Here is a 12,527-nt window from a genome sequence, read left to right as displayed (position 1 = left end):
AGCCCATATCTCAATAAAAAAGGGAAATTCCCCTCAAACTCCCCAATAATATTGATTTATCTTTTTTTGGGGAAAAATTTAACCGATTTTAAGACATTTTACCCAAAATTTTAAAAATACAAATTTGTTTTTTATTTCTAGGAAAAAAAATTTATCTTTTTCCCCTCTTTTTTGAGATAAAGTAATAAAAGAATAAATTTCATTTTGAACTCTACTTTAGTAGCGTCCATTATCCGTGCTGCTTCTTCACGGAATTTCTCTAAAAAACTAAGCACAATGGTTTACACTACAATTTCTTTTATGATTAAAGAAACCTTATGCAGGATTTACATAAGGAAAGTTATTTCCTGTACACTTTTGAAGGCAATTATATTGACACAGTTATAAAGACTCCACAGTTTTAAGGCATACAACAAAATGTGTAAGGATGATGTGTTCATTAAAACTTGATAGTATGAAATATTTTGAAATATACAGCAAGTCGAACACTAATTTACCTAAAAATAGCCTGCTCATAAGTTTTATTATGCGATATGAGCTCAGATGTTGAATATTATGTCGGGGACTGTGTTCTGTTGATCATTTTTATCATTTTTGAAAATCAAAACTATTTGTATTCATTAACAGACTGATCATTCCTGGCAAGACATAAGATATTCCCAATAGTCCAGTCAGTCTGTAAATCGACCTCAAACAAATTGCAACAGAAAATATTTTACTTGGTATAGAAAGTATATGGAATAACATGAATCATATCAAAAGTCTAGCTAAATCTAAGTTGCGCAACATAGAAAAAAACAGGTTTTTATCGCGTTATTTTTTGTGATTTTTTTCTGACGACAACGGTCTTCCATAGGCGAACAAAGCGTCTCCGATACTCAGAATAGCGACTGCATAATGGCGACAACAACAACAAAATAAGTGTAAACAAAATAAATGTCAGTAAAGTACACTGTAAAGTGGGTTGGTATATTTTCCTTAAAATATTACAGATCATAATAGGAATTATTAATGTGGGGTCGTAAGTTTATTATGAGTATTTGTTGAAAATTATTACTTGTTTTACCAGTTTTTTATCCGTTGAAGGTCAACAGGTGTTCAAGCGATCTGTATTATACTTTTCATGGAAAACAGTTTAATTTATATAAATTACAACTCTGATTAACTCCTGTCTTAGTAAACATTCAAAAACGGCCTAAAAATGTGTATTTATAACAAGTTAATTTCGACAGTATTTTTAAACTATGGAACGCCATTATTACTTAAATTATGACGAATTACGTTAAATAAATTATGAATACTTTAATCATGTTTTATTGTTAAATGTGTATTCAAGGTTGATTTTTTTGTATTTTTTAATAGTTTTTTTAAATTGTTTTACATATATAATGTATGTAATGTTATTATTATTTCAGGGGTACCGCTTTGAGGTAGTCTTCATTGATGTATGCTTGATTTTGAAAAAAAAAAAAAAAATCCAGTAAACTATATGTACACTAAATGAGTAAGTTTGCTTTCCTGTGCTTACATTTGTTAATATTTTTACATATATAACACAAATATCAAACATTATCTTTTACTAGTTTAAGTGAATATTAAACATGGAGGAAATTGAGCGTCGTATGCATAATTCAATATATCTGAAATTATTTTCAGTTTTTAATAGACATAGAAGAAATTTATACATGAAAAAGGTGACATGAAAAATTTATCAATTAACAAACGTGATTTCTAGTTATAAATGGTTCATGATTGGCGATGTGTATGAGTTCAAGGTAAACATGCACAGTTTGATCCATAAATTTAAAAGAAAATCTTTTATGCATACATTATCACCTGCGCGAATTTGAAAAAGTGCATTACGTGTACAAGATTAATTCACAGCGATATATTAGTAGTTCGTTCGGAATGCACACCTAAGTTATCACTTTTAAAATCAAAATTTAAGCAAATACATGTAACAAATAAAAACATCTGTGTATTCTATAGAACCTTATTTCACGTAAATATGAAAAATAAGATTCTAATCCTTTCAAACTTGAAGTAATTTCTATGTTACAGATTTCATCAACACACCAGAGCCAATGGGTATGCCCGATCATGTGTTCTGAGGACACTGTGATGTATACGAGTTAAAGGTAAAGATGCATAGTTGAGACATTTGTTTCACAAAAATCACTTTAATGATATTTTTCATATAAGCAAACTTTTAAAGTGTGTCATAAGTTCCATATAGTAACATATCAGTACAAATATTTTTGAATGCTTAAAACTGAAAGGTGACATTTTTAAACTTAATATGTGACTTTATCTTTACGTTACTTCCAAACACTTTAACCAGTAGGTATTTTATATTTATAATTTTAGATTAAAAACCTTAGAAAATAATAATAATATATGTCATATGTTGCGGTTCGGATCGGAATATCCGTCCCGAGGTGACCCGCCCATTGGGCGGTAACGAGGCTTGCCGAGTTACCGCACATGGGCGGGTTACCGAGGGACGGATATTCCGATCCGAACCGCAAACATATGTCAGATATTTTTTCTTGCATATTTTACGATATAACATTATATTTTGAATCTCTTTATCTTAATTTTCAATAGGAATTTTATGCCATTACAACCGAAACTATTTTCGTACAACAGCGTATGAAATTACAACTTCATTCATAACGGTAAAATTACGTCATCCTAAAACCCCAGTCACACTAGAGCTTAAGATTACTTGCGACCACCGGCGACTTGTAAAACTGATAATCATCAAAGCGATTGTCTGCGACCAAAACCATTTTTGCACGTATAAATTTACTTCTGCGACTATCGTAAGACCAGTCATCATTGACAATCGCACGACAGGTCATAAGCAAACGTACGATGGTCTCAAGATTGTGTGGGATTACTTACGACTACCCGTGACCTGTCATGCGATCACCTACAACTAGTCGTACGACCATCACCCGATTACTTAAACTACTCAAGATTATCAGTGACTAGTGGCAATTTGTAAAGACTGTCGTAAGATTGTCGCACTTCGGAACGACCATCGTGCGACAGCCTAAGACCTTATAAGATCACTAAGCGACCTGTTTGATCGCAAGGAGGTTTTTGTGCAAGCTCAAAAACCTCTCTACGACTGAAATTGGTCGTGGACCTAAATAAGATAGTCTGCGACTGTCAAAGATCACCGATGACCGTCGTAAGACGTTTTTAAAGAGGTCACTGGTGATCGTGAACTGGTCTTCACTGGTCGTAAGCTCTAATGTGACTGGGGCTTAAGCGTGACATTGTACAGCACGCAACTCATCTGGCACCCCCTATGCCAGATGAAATTTTCCGGCATGGTAATACTAACGGAAACGCCAGTCTGATATTTAAGAAAAGTGTGTCATATCAGCAACTTTGATCAAATAAATACACCTAAAACATTTTAAGGAAAGCCTTTTAGGAAAAATACATCTTATAATACCACGTACTGTTCTGGGATAACTGAAACAAAACGTAATCAGCTACCAATAACCAGAATACAAGAATGCAAGGGATGATCCAGAAATACCCGTAATTTAAACAATAAATTCAAAATATTTATTCAAAGTTCATATAACAAACACTTTATTACTGCGTAATATATCCTCTTTACAAGGAAACAAGAATATGATAATTAAACACAGTATGCCTACCATATAAGCAAACTTAGGATTTGTCACATTATGCAAACAAGGTTGATGTTCTATTGTTCTTATACATAGGGAATCCTCCCGATGCCATTCTCTGTAAGTACTAACAACCTAAACCTATGACTATTGAATTGCTAATTGCTTTGATTGCTGTGATTCATACACATGATCATCTTAAAGTTGAAGGCATGAAATATATGATTCATTTAATTTAATTAGATAAAAAGTGCATGTAAAAGAAAACAAATAAAGTATATAAAAAACAGCACATAATCGTCAATTAGAATTCATTTTTTAAAATCGCATTGAAATTGTGCAAGGCCGCATATGACAGCATATTTGTATTTTTCAATCGCCACAGCGACAGAAAACGTTAACTTCACGCGTATTCTTCTATGCCGCAAACGATATGTATTTATCTTTAAAATTACTCCAACAGTCTGGTAAAAAAACTTCTTTTACCACTCAAAAAGTTTAGTGTGCATGACTAACAAAATACTTGTGTCGAATTTCTTTTATCATATTAGATGTTTCTATGGTAGGCTGTCTAAACAGTTGACAAATGTTTATGAAAGTGCCGTTTTCCGACGCCTTAATGAAGACGTTTTTGCATAAATAAACGTTGCAATTACAAATGATTATACAATAATACAATGTTCAAACGACGTGAAATTTTAGCAGGCTTTACATTAACCTTCGGCAAATATTGGACATGATCCCTTTTTGTGTCGGGCACTTTGGTGTATTATAAATTTCAACGAGTTGCGCTGCTGTGGCGTATCCATGGTTATTTAGGGCGGCCTGAGATTGTACTGGATGTTTATAATCAATTATATTTGGCAATTAAATAGAAGAAACATTGATCTTTGCGCATTGATAAATTTAATGAAGAAAACATAAAAAGTTATCATAATTATAAACAAATTTTGGGTAATTCTGGATCAACCTCCATATAATGTAAAAAACAGATTTTATAAACCTTACAATATCAGTTATTGTTTTTTTTTTCAAGATGAACTCCTGTCTGATTTGTTAACGGCTGTTCATACAAAGACAGTTAAAGGCAACGACAAGGAATGCAAGGGAATAAATGCTGCCAGTGAGAAATAAAATGACAGTTTAAAAGTTGAATCGGAATAATATATTCACATTGAGTGTAGAAAAGATGTACTGTAACCCACATTACACTAAAAGAGACACTAAGACAGAAAAAAAAAAACACTGATGCCACCATTGAGATCAATGACTGATAAGTTTTCATACAAAAAAAGATTGTTTATATTGTGGTCAATCTTTAGTAAGTAAGGGTAAAACAAGGAAGTGTGATGTTTCGCCAGTAAGGACACTAGAACCTACTGTTTTGAATATATGTATACAGAGGAATGACTGTTTGTCTGATACAGTGAGAGCAAGGATAGAACAGGTTCACAACTTGCTTGTAGCCGATGCTCTTTACCATCAAACATGTTTATGCTCCTCTAATTTCAGAACTGGAAAAGATATACCAGAAGAATTTCAGGTGCTACCATCTAGTGATAAAAAGTGAAAGATTGGTCGACCAGAAATTACAGAAGCGAGTGACGCTTTGTAAAAGTTATGACATTCTTGTGCTTATGCTTAGCGAAGATATTTTACAAATTAAAATTTGCAAATATTTTTTTTTTTACATTTTATGCTCAAATGTATCAAATATTTGAAATTGACCTTCCAAAGGTCAATGTCACCTCTTTTGACCCAATGTCATGATGTTATATAATGACTCAGAAAAAAATACAACAGATGTGCTTGAAAGTATTCAAGTTAATATAAAACTCAATATTATTAATTTATTATCATAGATAATATAGATTTCCTTAATATATATTCTTTTATTTTGTATAAATTACCCCACCCACTAGCTGTACAATGTTAATATAAATATTTCAATATATGCATTAAATATTGATGGAATGTAAATTAAATTCATAAAACGTTGAAACTTGACAGTTTTCACATGTACGTAAACCATTATGTATTTTCTGTTTAATATCATATAACATAGAGCTTTCAATAAATTGTTGATCTACAGCAATGTAAAAAATATAATATTACCCCACCCACTTAAGTTAATTAATAAATTTTAGACAGGTAAAAAGTAGTTTTCTTTAAACAAAACAACTTTTGATTACTTTATGTTACTATAGGATAGATTAAGCTATATTTTTATGCATAATATATATAAAACTGATTGGAAAATTGTATGTGTGTATCACATTGAGTTCAAATTAAAAAATATATACAATGATACCCATATATTTGATCTCAATTTCTGAAAACATTCTCCAATTTAGATTTTTCTAGACTTTTTGATATGTTATACAATATAGGTCTGGGGTTTCAAAACACTCAAAATATTTTTCTGTTGCAATTTGTTTGAGGTTTGGCTCTATTTTGAGCTAGAATGACTGGACTACAATGTTCATCAACGTTTGGCAATCAGTCGGCCAGACATCATTTAATATGAAAATGACGAAATAATGGCGGGCATTATATATAAAATATCTAACCATACTTGATTAATGTCACTGTTGTAGAATATAATGAAGCTCGCAACTGACTAGAGCAGTGCAAAAATAGCATATTTCATTCTAACATTTTGTTGCTTATCTTATTTCTAACAGATGTAAACTGTATCGTCATCCTTTGCATGCAAATTTGTCTATGCAATCGTTGTTTCTGATACAATAGACAAATATATCATATTAGTGACTTTTCACAAACCTTTTTTTTAGTGTTCGTTGTTTCGAGTTATGTGTGTATCGCGATGATTATAACCTGACACCGTATATTTGTAATGATTTGTTGTAACCTTTTTTAAATATAGACCTCAAAACATTCTGTACTCTCTAATATTCTGAACGTATATGTTACTCCACAGACTCCGTTATATTTATCAAATTAAATTTAGAATTTCAATTCTTTAAAGTTCATTTTTTTCCCAACTGCAACAATTCTTGTATAATCGGATAATTCAGAATACACAATAATGTTTATTTTACATTGATTGCTATCGACAAAACACTGTCTTTGATGAGCACAACTTCATAAAGGTTAATTTAACAACAGGTCAAAACAACGTATGCATTTTCTTACCTCATTTTATATGAATAAGTGAATTATTTCATGTTGATATCGTTTGATAAATATTGATAAATGTCATTCAGTTTTATTAACTCGTGAGAAAAAGTGTTTTTTTTTTAGAAACGATAAGTTATTTTGTGAATTACTTCATCTTTATAAACTCCTAATTAATGTAACTATAAAGTTAAAACATCTGCAGTTGTTGATTAACTTAAATTTTTATTCCACAATTAGACCGGTGTTTATGGGCGTGGATTGTAACTAAGAATAACTGAATTGTCTCAATCAATTTAGCAATTTTCGAAGTTCTTCGGGGATTCCGGTTTTCTATGGTTAATATGGTTGGAATTAGATTTAATTTGAACTGTGACTTTTCCAAGACAAATTCTTTGGAATACTCTTGATGTTCTTTGATAACATCAATTGTTCCGACAATGACATTTGTTAAATTTTACTCAAACCTGCATGGATCTTAAACAATTTGTTTTAGTCTGCAACGGAAGTGATTTATTTGCTGTTTTACTACGTACTTTCTATTTATTTTTATGTTCATATATCATTGCACAGACAGACATTATGCAAATATTGCAATTACGCTGTCTTCGAATGCTAAGAATATCAATTAAACTTTGATCATTTTGAGACAACACTATATGTGGTGAAATATTCAAGTTCTATTTTGTGATGAATCTGGCCTGGTGGGTAGATTGTTACAAAGAAGAGGTGACTTTGTATTATCCGAAAACAATATGTTGATAAAATAAAGGCTGAAAAGAGAATTTTATAGTTTTATCTGCACAACTCAGTTGACCCGCTTCTATTTCATGTATTTCGTGTGTACCTGTTTACATACTTATGTCACTTTTCATAATCCTCAGAGAAATAGGATAGCTGGGTGCTACATCATTCCGTTCGTAAAACTTTTTTAAACATTACTAGGTTACAAACTACTGCAGAAGATATTTTCTGATTAAAAGCTGTACTTATGGGGTAAATGAGACATTATCAGCTCAGAAAGGTAGATAAAAATATTCGTATTTTGCATTTTGAAATATTTATAATGATAAAAAAAAGAAACAACAACTTTTAAGACAATAATACTTATAATTGACACAGATTGTTACAGAATAATTATCAGGAGAAACATAATAATATCACTTCCTGAAACAAAGAAAATCAAGCTATAAGATCCTTCATTTTCTCAAATTCACTGTCTCAAGAATGAAATATGGAAGCGATTATTTAAACAGATATTGAGTTTCCCTGTGCTGCTTCTGTTTCTATCGTATTTGTAATTTAACGAACAAGATCTTATATTTGATTCAATTTATCAGATTATATAATCTCATTTTGTTGCAAGCAAAGATTGATTTTAACGTTCTTCTTTATTTTGGAGAAAGTCAAATATTTCACACAAACATAACATGTAAATGATTGCCTGTTAAAAATATTCAATGGCAAGATAGTGAACAATAAACATCGGATCCATTTTGCAGAAATATAATGCACTTTAGTAAATTCATGAATCCTTTCGATGAACTTTAAATAAAGATGACTGAGTTATAAAGTTAAACACTTCTCATCAAAGTCTAATAATCATTGCATGCTTTCATATTGTAGTCGAGTTACATTTTATAAGAAAATAGATAGAAATAGAATATCTAAAGACTACAAAAATAATTCAAATATTCCAGTAGCATCATAGTCACCTGGCATTTAAAAACACACGCTGACATAGTTATTTAATATAACTTGTATTACATAACATATATGGAAACTAGTTCCCTATATATTCATTTTTATTGATCATTAACTATAAATATTTCATTAATGTCACTGAAACATTGTAATTACACATTCAATAGTCAAACGTGTTTAGAGGGATCGATGAATGCTTCATCTGTAAACTTATGCATTAGTTGATTAATATAAGGCTGGTCAAATAGTTTAAGTTACAAAAAGTGCTGATTGCTGTATGTGTTTGTTAAATTGGGGATAACTCTGTTCATAAAGGGCACTCACATAAGCATCACCTGCATCAGATTATTTTGTATGTCACTAGGAATTGATTCGATGTATAAATAATTAATAAGCAATTGGTATAAAAATGTATTGAACGCGTTTAACAAATTGAATTGGATACACAAACATGAATCATTTTTAAAAATTGAAATCAAGTACACATTCTAGTTTGCCTTAATTAACTAGGGAATATTTTTGTGTCGAATACCTGTACATTTACCTCTTTAGTCAAAAAAGCATCAAATTCTTTAAGCTCAACTTAGCTTTTAAAACAGTTTGTCTATTTTTAACAAGACTCCAATTTTGGTTGGTTGTTGCTTTTTAAATTTGTTCATTGGCCATAAAACTGAGCCATCATTGGCGTCCTTTGCATTAAGCAATTATAACATTTTTTCAAACAAATTTATTATGTCATGTCAAAATATGAAAATAAATTCCAAATAAGGAAACGGAACTCAACTTAAAACATATGCAAATAAAAACTTATCGAGAATTGTTCGGCTAAAACTGATTGACGTGAATAAGAAAGTCGATTTCAACTATAAAGAACTTATGTCAATATAATTGTTCATTTGAACCAATCTTCATGTGTTGTCCTGTAGCTATATTGACCTACAACTGTAGTACTTTTTTGAATACTTTAAAAGAAACGAATAAGCAAAACAACAACAACAGAATGAAACAACAACAAAAAATAATTTGTATTCATTGATTGATCGAGTATACTTCGTTTCTCTTAACATGTATTTATTTTTCATAAAGTTTTGGCATTCAACAATTCACTCCTCATTCAGTTGAATATATTGGACAACAGCCGAAGACAATTGTGCGCTAAAGGTGAAATAATATATCATAGAAGAAGAAGTAAAATGTTTAGAATGTTGTAATAAGTACTAGATCACTATAACTAATAATAGTATGTAATTGCTAGGCAAATAATACCTCAGCTTAATGGCCACTTCGTTACATATTAATAACTGAAAGTCGACACCAAAACAAATCTGTCTGAGAGTTAAACTGTATAGCATTCTTTAGGCTTAAATGGTCTTTTCCAATTATAGCCTATTGAGTTTATGACCCTAATTATAAAAGTTAACTATAATCAAATATCTTTCAGGAAAAAAGTAGGATCAATTCGTTTAAATCATGATTTCTTTAAATCATAGAAAGTTTAAGAAAATAATATGCGCTTGTTTAATTTTTCATTATCAACCTTAATAACAGACAACACTTAAATTTTCAATAAGGGATCTTTACTTTAAGTTATTATCAGTAACTGTCAAGACTAGACGTTACAATTTTATTTATGTGTTTATTGAGAAAAGTCGCATAACGTGTAACACATTTCGTAATGCATTTATTGTATGTATCTTTGTCATATCTAGGAGTCAGGTGGGAGTTATGACATTTCGCAACAATGGTTATTGTCAAGCAAAATTTTCTTTCTATGTCAATTATTTGACAACAAATTTTGTTCAGATCATTTCCGTATTAAAATAACAATAGCATTGGAAATATGAATTAATCAACATCAAACCACCATTGTTACTGATTAATTATTCTGTTCTGGAGATAGAGAATTCGTCGGACATAAATAACGCAAAAAAGAGAGATGTCATTTTATGTCAGCGGCTACGTATTTAGAGTATGCTAAATAAGTTATTGTCCATGTTAAACTGAATATAGACATCATTATCATTTTTTTTGCACAACTTGATGCAGTCAGGGGTAGGGAGAATAGGGTTCGTTCAACGAACGGTGTTCTCCAGAAAAAGTATAAAATTACAAAAGATGACAGATAATTTTTCCTTTAATAACTGATAGATTATTTATGGCCAAACAAAGAGAAGTTAATGTTCTTTTTTGGTTACATATAACTGAAAGTGTAAATAAAATGACGCTGTCATGGGAGATTTAAATAAACCTTCTTAATAAATATTATACACTGTCACACGAAACTGTCAGTATTAGCACGGGTGCCAGCTGTAAACTGAGAAAGGTATTTAGGTCCCGGTTCATCAGTTAGCTAAAAAGTATCAATGTGACATGGTTGCACAATTGAGGCTTGCAATGATGTATAATTCAAGCTAGGCCTTTAATATGTCCGACCCTGTGATACTACAAATGTACATAACTTACATACACATGTACTCAATCACAAACATTAAGTAAATAATTTATTTAGTTAGACAAGCCTGGTCTTTTCCGTGAGTCTCGGCAATATACAAAACAATTCAAATAATGCAATTATCAAATAAATCAAAACAAGATAAAATAGTAAGCATATAATTATTTTACGTAATCAAAGTCATTGGTCTGATTTAGCTTCAGATCTTTGTAACGCTGCTGTCACGGGTCATTTGACTTGACTTTGTGAGTCTCTTCTGAGCTGTCTGAATTGACTCCTGATTCAAAATTATGTAAAGAAAAGAGATGATAATGATTTGGATCGTTTTCATTGGGTATAGACATAAAGTCAGCGGGTTGACTTCGTAAATCTTATTGAGTCTGATATATTTAACATATATAAACTATAACGGTCAAGATACGAAACACTCTTTTATCGCCCTTTTCTTTATTTGCATCTTATCTTAAAGCTTAATACCGTACCAATGCGTTTGGATTTGCATTGTTTTGTTTATCTTGTTAGCATACTTTAAATCATTGGAATAAACAACATAAATATCAGAGTGGTGTCCTTATCAATTATTTATACACATATTGGTACATAATATTCCCCAATGCATTGTTAACAATAGGTCAAGGTTATTGTATGTTATCATTTCTGGTATCTATAGATTCCATTAGAGTATTAAATGTTGACCATCAGGACCTTCCTGTGTTTTGCAATATTAAAACTTATAATATACTTTGCACCATCATTTGTCTTATTTGTTTATCTTGAATCTGTCAGAATATTTTACTGTTTTAGTATAAAACAAAAAAAAAACTTTAAGGAACCTCACTAAGGTCTAATAGCCTAACAAATGAAATTCTTTCACAAATCAACTGGTGCAATTAAAAAATAAAAAGAAAATATGCGATAGAAAGTTACTTGATAGAATGTTACTAAATAGATAATATACATTTATACTCGTAACTAAATTAATATTTGATAATCTATGCAGATTTTGGGCCCAATCGAGTAAAAGGCGTTGCAATACCTTTCAATCTTGGGTTCAGTTTGCGAAATAGCACCGATTATCCCAGCAAATGGTCTAATGTTTTGTATACGAGTAACCGGTCAAGAATACAAAAGTGTTTAAAATATTTCCGGAAACCTCATGTCAAAACACTTCAAAAAATGAAGTAATAATTATTGCACAACATAAATAATTTAATCAGTTTTAATGAATTCTGGGACGACTGTAATGAGAGTTCACAAGAGCTAACATAATATCGCATGGTATCATTTTCTAATTGTTTTGATTTAATTGTGATTATATGTTTTGAATGAATTTAAATAATGTTATAAAGCACGTTAGCTGTCTAACAATTGACATGCAACACTTCTGATGTTTTGCATAAAAGTACAAAGAAGCAATTAAAAAATTGCAATTTAAAATGAAAGTTTGAATATAGAAATCAACTCCAGTGTCACTTTCAAAATGTATTTTTTGGGAGAAAAATATACAACGTTTCGACAGGAATACTTTAAAATGAAGAAATTCAACATAAAAAGTATGTTGCTAATACTGATCATTGTAT

At 30.6% G+C, this 12,527-nt stretch overlaps 1 long non-coding RNA gene across 1 annotated transcript; it reads left to right on the top strand.

Moving 5' to 3' along the window:
• The first annotated feature begins 751 nt into the window (after positions 1–751).
• Positions 752–5,219, top strand: LOC132735271 (uncharacterized). The gene is made up of 4 exons (XR_009626430.1): positions 752–1,021; positions 1,416–1,504; positions 2,062–2,138; positions 4,690–5,219. It is a non-coding gene; the product is annotated as an uncharacterized LOC132735271 (long non-coding RNA).
• The last annotated feature ends 7,308 nt before the right edge of the window (positions 5,220–12,527 follow it).

This window comes from Ruditapes philippinarum, unplaced genomic scaffold (genome assembly GCF_026571515.1).
Source record: "Ruditapes philippinarum isolate M1 unplaced genomic scaffold, ASM2657151v2 ctg532_1_1_1_1, whole genome shotgun sequence".
In the NCBI taxonomy this organism is placed as follows: Eukaryota; Metazoa; Mollusca; class Bivalvia; order Venerida; family Veneridae; genus Ruditapes; species Ruditapes philippinarum.
Note: the sequence above shows the minus strand (reverse complement) of the source record. Positions and strands in the feature narration are given on the sequence as shown.